Raw genomic sequence first — 7,500 nt, 5'->3', positions numbered from 1 at the left:
AGGAGATGCCCTAAAAAGTACCTCCTTTACCCCATAAATTCCCGTGAAAATCCCACATGGTAGAAATAAAAGAAAAATAAAAAAAATCTTGCTATAGTTTTGTCTTTTTCTTTAATATAAGAATGGAGGCAAAGGTTATTGAGTCAGTCTGTGGATCTCTATTCTAATACTCCTACTTCTTGAGGGAGAGTGAAAGCAACAAAATAAACATTCTAAATCTCGGTGATTAGCTTTGTCATATTTTTTTTTTTCTAATATAGTAATAATAAAGGCATGGGTAAGTCAATCAGTCTGCGGGTCTCTCTCTTTTCTTTTCTTTTTTAATATTTCTACTTCTTAAGGGAGAAAGAAAGCATGAGGAGCACCAAACAAAATCATTATTCTAAATCTCGGTGTGTAGTTTTGTCACCATTTTTTAATATATTAAGAATAAAGGCAGAGGTAATTCAGTCAGCCAGTTGGTCTCCCTCTTTTTCTTTTTTTATATTTCTACTTTTCAAGGGAGAGTGAAAGCATGAGGAGCACCAAACAAAATAAACATTCTAAATCTCGGTGTGCAATTTTGCCAACTTATTTTTTTCTTAATACAGTAAGAATAAAGGCACGGGTAAGTCAGTCAGTCAGTGGGTCTCTCTCTCTGTTTTTTAATACTTCTTACTTCTTAAGGGAGAGTGAGAGCATGAGGGGCACCAAACAAAATAACCATTCTAAATCTCGGTGTGCAGTTTTGCCATCTTTGATTTTAATACAGTAAGAATAAAGGCACGGGTAATTCAGTCAGTCAGTTGGTCTCCCTTTCTCTTTTTAATATTTCTAGTTCTTGAGAGAGAGTGGAAGCATGAGGAGCACAAAACGAAATAACCATTCTAAATTTCGGTGAGCAGTTTTGTCACCTTTTTATTAATATAGTAACAATAAAGGCAGGGATAATTCAGTCAGTCAATCGGTCTCCCTCTTCTCTTTTTTTAATACTCCTAGTTCTTGAAGGAGAGTGGAAGCATGAGGAACACCAGATGAAACACGTAGTCTAAATCTTGGTGTAGTGTTCTTTTTAACCCCTTCAATACCATGACGTGTGTCCATATTCATTCTGCTCACTATGGTGATTTTTACACCTTCAGAAACTTATGTAGGAAATTAAAATAGCGAAGACTGTGGCCATTAATCTTCTGCCCGCTATAAACCCTTCCTAATGTCAATAAAATCGTCTAATCGCACCCAAAATTGAAGGTAAAACAGCGTCCCAGTGCTGAAGGGGTCAATACTGCAAGAATAATTTAATACTCTACTACTTTTTTCTTTATTTATTTCTACCATGCGGGTTTTTCACGGGAATTTCTGGGCTAAATATACTTTTTGGGGGTACCTCCTATCTCAAAGCCCACCCGCTAGGTAACCGTTGCCCCGAGTGAGAAAGCCCAACCTACACTCGGACCGTGGACAGAATTCGAACCCGCGCGCTTGGAGACCCCTCGGACCCCAAAGCACGCAAGGTTCCACTGTACCACGGCGGAGAGAGTGAAAGCATGAGGCGCACTAGATGAAACACGTAGTCTAAATCTTGGTGTAGTGTTCTTTTTAATACTGCAAGAATAAAGACAAGTGAAATTCAGTCAGTCAGCGAGTCTCTCTTTATTCAATACTCCTACATCTTAAGGGAGAGCGAAAGCATAAGAAACACCAAATAAAACTAACTCTAAATCTTGGCGTAGTCATTTCTTTTCTAATACAGCAAGAATAGAGACATGAAATGAAGTCAAGGGTTCTCTCGCTACTTCTGCCGGCGGAGAGGGACAGGAGGGAGGAAGCTGCTGCCAAGTGGGACGTTAATAGATCTGATATAAGAGGGACTGAGGCTTCCTGGGCTGCTGCAGACCGGCCTGCAATGGGGGATGAAAGGAGCACGTGGACCAGACCCATAGGACGAGTGGAGAGAGGTGGAATAGGTGGGAGACAAGTGGAATAGGTGGGAGAAAGGTGGATTAGGTGGGAGAGATGGTGGAATAGATGGGAGAGAAGTGGAATAGGTGGGAGAAGTGGAATAGATGGGAGAAGTGGAATAGGTGGGAGAAGTGGAATAGATGGGAGATGTGGAATAGATGGGAGAAATTAAATAGATGGGAAAGAAGTGGAATAGGTGGGAGAGAAGTGGAATAGGTGGGAGAGAGGTGGAATAGGTGGGAGAGGTGGAATAGGTGGGAGAGAGGTGGAATAGGTGGGAGAGGTGGAATAGGTGGGAGTTCCTTGGATGTGTCATATAATGTGGGTTTTCGTCCCTTCGTTTATTTCGTTCCTTTGTTCTTTTTCCTTTTATTCTTCTCAATTCTTCATCCATTTCGTTTCTATTCCACTACGTCTCTTTGTTATCTTCCTTCTCTCCTTCCTTTTATCTCTTTATCCTCTTTGTTCCTTCATCCATTTCCTCTCCTTTCCCCTTCATCTCTTTGTCACTTTTCGTCTCCCTTATCGCTTTATCTCCGGTCCTTCATCCATTCCGCCTCTTTTCCCCTCCTCTCCTTTGTCTTCTTCCTTCTCTTCCTTCCCTTCGCCTATCTTCCTTCGTATCCTTCCTTCCCTTCCTCTCTTTGCCCTCCTTCGTTTATTTTTCCCCTCGTATCCTCTCTTTCCACCTTCCCTTTCTCTCTATTTCCCCTTTCGCACCCGTCCTCTCCACGTCCCTTCGCTCTCTACGTTCTACACACACAAACACACACACACACACACACACACACACACACACACACACACCTATGCCTTGTTATGAAATGCACGTCTGTGTGTGTGTGTGTGTGTGTGTGTGTGTGTGTGTGTGTGTGTGTGTGTGTGTGTGTGTGTGTGTGTGTGTGTGTGTGTGTAGGGGAGGCAGTTAGAGACGCAGGGATGTTTCAAGATGCGGTTTATAATTCCAGTGACTTGAAAACTTGAAAGAGAGAAAAAAATGAAGGGGTTAATAATTCCATCGACTGAAGACTCAAATAGACGAGAGGCTACTGATACTGATATTAATGCTGAGACTTTGAGTGAAGGGAGAGAGAGAGAGAGAGAGAGAGAGAGAGAGAGAGAGAGAGAGAGAGAGAGAGAGAGAGAGAGAGAGAGAGAGAGAGAGAGAGAGAGAGAGAGAGAGAGAGAATGAATGAATGAATGAATGAATGAATGAATGAATGAATGAATGAATGAAGGAAGGAAGGAAAAAATCGCTTCTTGTAAACTTGAAAATATGTAAAAAAAAATCAAGTGAAAGATCAGATGAAAAATATGAAAAGAACATCCATTAAATCTCTCTCTCTCTCTCTCTCTCTCTCTCTCTCTCTCTCTCTCTCTCTCTCTCTCTTGCGGAACACATTAACAGATTGGAGCCAAAAATAGTAAAGGCGTTTGTTGTTTATGAGAGAGAGAGAGAGAGAGAGAGAGAGAGAGAGAGAGAGAGAGAGAGAGAGAGAGAGAGAGAGAGAGAGAGAGAGAGAGAGAGAGAGAGAGAGAGAGAGAGAGAGAGAGAGAGAGAGATGGAGGAAATAATTGACATGTGTCCCTTCCTCTTCCTTCTCCTCTTCCTCCTCCTCCTTCATGGTCTTTCACTTATCTTTTAGTTCACTCTTTTTCTCTCTCCTGTGTATTCTTCTTTTCTTCATCTTCCATTCTTTCCTTCTTCCTTTCTTTCTTCTCATCTTCCAAATCAATTCAATTCTCCTTTTTTCTTCTCACTCCTGTTGTTGTTTTTGCTCTTCTTCTTCTTCTTCTTCTTTTTTTTTTTTTTTCTTTATTCTTCATTGTTTTTATTTTCTTTCCTTCATTTTCGTTAGATTTCTTTCTTCTTTTTTTTTTTACAAGTTTTCTTCTTTCCTTCTCTGCATTTATCTTTATCCTCCTTTGCTCTTATTTGTTCTTTTTTCTTCATTCTGGTTCGATTCTTCTCATTATTCTTTTTTTTCTTTCTACTTTCATTCTTTCGTTTCTTTATCTCAATTTTTTTTTCTTTTTTTTTCTCTTCCTTCAAATATCTCTTCCTCATTTGCTCTTTTTCATAAATTCTTCACATTTTTTTCCTTTTACACTTTTTATTATCATTTCTCTTTCTTTTCTCTTCTTTATCTTCCTCCTCCTCCTCCTCCTCCTCCTCCTCCTTCCTCCTCCTCCTCCTCTTCTTCAGTCTCCAGAGTATCAACATATTTCTCACGGGATGTGACAGTTACACTCAGAGGAGGAGGAGGAGGAGGAGGAGGAGGAGGAGGAGGAGGAGGAGGAGGAGGAGGAGGAGGAGGAGGAGGAGGTAAATTTGGATGCGAAAGAAAACTGTGTGTGTGTGTGTGTGTGTGTGTGTGTGTGTGTGTGTGTGTGTGTGTGTGTGTGTGTGTGTGTGTGTGTGTGTGTGTGTGAGAGAGAGAGAGAGAGAGAGAGAGAGAGAGAGAGAGAGAGAGAGAGAGAGAGAGAGAGAGAGAGAGAGAGAGAGAGAGAGAGAGAGAGAGAGAGAGAGAGAGTACATCGCACCTTTCTCTAGAAATTCACCCTTTCTTCTTCTTCTTCTTCTTCTTCTTCTTCTTCTTCTTCTTCTTCTTCTTCTTCTTCTTCTTCTTCTTCTTCTTCCTCCTCCTCCTCCCTCCTGACACTTCCAAAATTGGTCTCTGTGCGTCTCCTTCCCATGAGAGAGAGAGAGAGAGAGAGAGAGAGAGAGAGAGAGAGAGAGATTCCTCCATCTGGTATCACATATTTCTCCATTCCCTCCTTATCTCTCTCTCTCTCTCTCTCTCTCTCTCTCTCTCTTCCTTTAGCCTTGCCTGCTGATTCAGTTTAGTCCTTTACATAGGAGTGTGTTGCTTTGATGAGTCAGGCAGCCCTTCACAGCACGTCATTCTCCCCCCCCCCTATCTCTCTCTTTCTCTCTCTAAATTCATTTTGATCTCTACTGAACATTCTTTATTCTATTTTTGTTTCTCTCTTTTTTTTTGTTTGCCTCCTTTCTCCTGCCAATTGATTTTCTTCTTCCTCCTCTCATTCTCCTTATCATATTTCTCCTCCTCGTTTTTCTTTCTTACTTCCTTTCCGTTTCTCCTTACTTTCATTCCTTTTTCTCTTTCTCCACTAAATCTTCTTGTATTCTTCCTCCTCCTCCTCCTCCTCCTCGTTCTTTTCTTTCCTTCCGTTCTTCTTTCTTTTTTTTTTATCATATTCCTCTTCCTCTTCTGCAGCTCCTCCAGTGTTCATATGCAATGGCTGATCCTCTCTTGTCTTCTCTTGTCTTCTTCACCAAGTTCTTTATTACACTTATTTCCCATTCCGCACCTTTCTTCCTCTCAATTCGTGTCTTGTGCAGTCCTTCCTCTTCTTACCTTCCTTCCACATTCGTCATTCCTCTGCCATACTTGTACTTTCTTTTATTTTTGCTTCTTGTCACATTCATCATTTTTCCTGTTATTATATTTGTATTTTCTCTTAATTTTGCTTCATCTTCACTTCAACTTTCCTCTTTCTCGATTCGTGCCTTATGCAATCTTTCCGTCTCCTCTTTCTTCTTACCTTTCTTCTACATTCAGAATCATTTTTACCCTATCATTATACGCGTACTTTCTTTTTTATTTCCTTTTCCTTCACGCCAACTTACTCTTTTCTCAAGTCCTCTGTTATGCAGTCTTTCATCTCTTCTTAACCTACTTTCCCTTATACATTCGGATCCATCTTCCTATTACTGCATTCCTCCCTTCCTTTAAATCTATTCACTGAGATACGCAACAGCTCACAACACTAACAGCAATGTGCAAACTTTTAAAAATACCAATAAAAGGATTAAAAGCATATATTTGTCGTGATCCTTCTCTGTGGTTCTCTATTTTTTGGAGGACTTGAAGAAACAAACGAAAAAAAAGTGAAAAAATATAAAATAAATGAAAAGCTAAGCCACTGATGAAGTACACACGAGACCAAGTAAAGAGAAAGACAAAAAATACAAACACACAGAAGGTCCCACCGAGACTCGAACTCGGATTGTTGGATTCAGAGTCCAAAGTGCTGACCATTACACCATGGGACCCTGTGGGGAGAGAGGCTGGGACTGCTGGCTCTCTCTTCTCTCTCTCTTGTGTGTGTGTGTGTGTGTGTGTGTGTGTAGGAGTCTTAATCACAACAGACAGGAAACACAACAGTAGCAACACAATTCCTATCACCTTTAGACTTTGTATTAGATAAGAAAAGGTAAATGTGTTCTTGATGGTGTTATCTCTCCCTCTCACTCTCACTCTCCCTTTCCCTCCCTTTCTACCTTCCTCTTTTCCCTTCCTCCCTTCCCTCTCCCTCTCTCTCCTACACTCTCCTAACCACCCCACACCACACACCACTCCAATTCACGCGACCCACATACCTACACAGCCCATCCCTTCGCCACCTCACCAGAAGCCCAATATCCTGACACACACAAGCACCAGCGAGCGAGGCGTCCCAGTTCCTCATGTCCGCCTACTGAGCACCAATCTGTCCCTCCTGGCTGCTGGCTGCTCTGGTTCCTGTGAGAGGCGTCAGATGTGCTGTAGACCGCGGGGATTCAAGTAAAGCCTGTGTGTGTGTCCCAGTACTTACTCTGGCTGGCTGTGTTTCTGTTTCTGTCTGTGTTTCTCTCTCTCTCTCTCTCTCTCTCTCTCTCTCTCTCTCTCTCTCTCTCTCTGCTTCAGACAACTTGGTTTTGGCAGTCCACACGTTCAGGCTGCGAGGACTGACTGACTGACTGACTGACTGACTGACTGACTGATTGACTGGTTGACTGACTGACTGACTAGATAGTTTATAGACTGACTAACTGAATGACTAGATGGTTTACTGACTGACTTGCTGACTTACTGACTGACTGACTAACTGACAAACTAGATGGTTTACTGACTGACTGACTGACTGACTGACTAGACTGGCTAACTGGCTGACTAGCTAACTGACTGACTAGATGGCTTACTGACTGACTGGCTAACTGACGAGATGATTTACCGACTGACTCCCTGACTAACTAACTGACTGACTAGATGGTTTCTTGACTGACTGGCTAACTGATTAGATCATTTACTGACTGACTAAATAACTAGATAATTTACTGACTGACTGACTGATTGACTAACAAACTGACTAAACAACAGGCTGACTGACTGACTGGTTGGATTGATGACTTGTTTAATGAATGGGTAACTGGCTGACTGGTTGACTGTGTGACTTAATGACTAAATGACTGGGTGGCTGGATGGCTGACTAAACAGGTGGATAACTGACTGATTGGGTGAATGATTAGTGGTTGACTGGCTGCCTGGATGACTGATTGTGAGGATGAGTGACTGACTTGGTGCATGACTGGATGACTGACTGACTGGGTGACTGACTGACTGACTTCCTGACTCCTACCCATTCTAACTTCCTATTCTAACTTCCTATAAAATAATATCGTTCTTTAATTGCATCTACCTATCGTTCTCTACACTTCCTCTATGGTCACCCGTCATATTATTAGTCATTATTGCGTTACGTATCAGATTA

At 41.7% G+C, this 7,500-nt stretch overlaps 1 protein-coding gene and 1 non-coding gene across 7 annotated transcripts in view; both read right to left on the bottom strand.

Annotated features, from left to right (window-relative positions):
• LOC123515600 overlaps nucleotides 1-7,500 on the bottom strand; it is a 384,796-nt gene that overhangs the window by 128,887 nt on the left and 248,409 nt on the right. The gene's annotated exons all lie outside the window — the stretch shown is intronic.
• Trnaq-cug lies at nucleotides 5,951-6,022 on the bottom strand. The gene has a single exon. It is a non-coding gene; the product is annotated as a tRNA-Gln (tRNA).

The sequence above is a fragment of the Portunus trituberculatus genome, chromosome 39 (assembly GCF_017591435.1).
Source record: "Portunus trituberculatus isolate SZX2019 chromosome 39, ASM1759143v1, whole genome shotgun sequence".
Classification (NCBI taxonomy): domain Eukaryota; kingdom Metazoa; phylum Arthropoda; class Malacostraca; order Decapoda; family Portunidae; genus Portunus; species Portunus trituberculatus.
Note: the sequence above shows the minus strand (reverse complement) of the source record. Positions and strands in the feature narration are given on the sequence as shown.